Genomic DNA, 772 nt, shown 5'->3' on the forward strand with positions numbered 1-772 from the left:
AAATAAAATAATATATATAATAATATATATTAAGTTTTTATAATAATAATCATTTTAAAAGTTGTACAATAATTTAATAAAAAAATTTTATCTGTTTTACTTCCTTGCATTGAACTACAAAAACTTATTGTCCGTTTAATTTCTATTAAGAATTAAACAACTTTTCCATATCATATTCTGACTAAAAATGTATGTTTCTTTTAGAAGCAAATATATACTATCTCAGTATTTGGTGTTAATACGTATTCTCACAGATTTCCATTGCGTAAATACATGTTCTATTTGATTAGTGCACATCCATGTTCATTGAATAAATAGATTATGTAAAACAAATATGTTCAATAATTACAGTATGGTTAAATCATAGTTCGCGAAAAAATACATAGTCTGGTCTCATTGCACACATACTGATTTATAACAACATTATCATAATGGATTTGAAACCTATAATGTTAAATTCACACCAATTTTTTTATAGAATGATTTGAATATACTTAATATATATTAAAGAAATATTTTCATAAGCAGTTCTTTATTATTCAATTATACAATTAAATATTAATCCTTAGTACATACTTTAATTTTTGGCACCCTTATCACACACGGGATGAGTTTTTCGTATCCAAGATTAACTTTGATTATTTTTACAGGTAGGTACAAAAATTATTAAGCAATTCTTACGTATATTTTCATAAAAGCTTTAGAAAATATAAAGTATATATTTATAATAAATTATTTATACAATTGTTGTATATAAATCAAAGAAAAAAAA

This window comes from Atta colombica, unplaced genomic scaffold, assembly GCF_001594045.1.
Source record: "Atta colombica isolate Treedump-2 unplaced genomic scaffold, Acol1.0 scaffold105, whole genome shotgun sequence".
Lineage (NCBI taxonomy): Eukaryota > Metazoa > Arthropoda > Insecta > Hymenoptera > Formicidae > Atta > Atta colombica.